Here is a 580-nt window from a genome sequence, read left to right on the forward strand (position 1 = left end):
ATGCAGCAGAATTGCAAGTTTCATGGACTTCCATCGGAAGATCCTCATCAGTTCTTAGCTGAATTCTTGCAAATCTGTGACACTGTTAAGACCAATTGGGTTAATCCTGAGGTCTACAAGCTTATGCTTTTCTCCTTTGCTGTAAGAGACAGAGCTAGGATATGGTTGGACTCACAACCTAAAGATAGCCTGAACTCTTGGGAAAAGTTGGTCAATACTTTCTTAGCCAAATTCTTTTCTCCTCAAAAGTTGAGCAAGCTTAGAGTGGAAGTCTAAACCTTCAGGCAGAAGGAAGGTGAATCCCTCTATGAAGCTTGGGAAAGATACAAGTAATTGATCAGAAGGTGTCCTTCTGACATGTTTTCAGAATGGAGCATCATATGTATATTCTATGATGGTCTGTCTGAATTGTCCAAGATGTCATTAGACCACTTTGCTAGAGGATCTCTTCATCTGAAGAAGACGCTTGTAGAAGCCCAGGAACTCATTGAAATGGTTGCAAATAACCAGTTCATCTACACTTCTGAAAGAAATCCTGTGAATAATGGGACAACTCAGAAGAAAGGAGTTCTTGAGATTG

At 40.3% G+C, this 580-nt stretch overlaps 1 non-coding gene across 1 annotated transcript; it reads right to left on the reverse strand.

The window, feature by feature from the left end:
* Positions 1 to 255: 255 nt before the first annotated feature.
* On the reverse strand, positions 256 to 359 carry LOC148581642 (small nucleolar RNA R71). The gene has a single exon (XR_015896236.1). It is a non-coding gene; the product is annotated as a small nucleolar RNA R71 (small nucleolar RNA).
* Positions 360 to 580: the final 221 nt, after the last annotated feature.

The sequence above is a fragment of the Arachis ipaensis genome, chromosome B10, assembly GCF_059453495.1.
Source record: "Arachis ipaensis isolate K30076 ecotype BB chromosome B10, ASM5945349v1, whole genome shotgun sequence".
Lineage (NCBI taxonomy): Eukaryota > Viridiplantae > Streptophyta > Magnoliopsida > Fabales > Fabaceae > Arachis > Arachis ipaensis.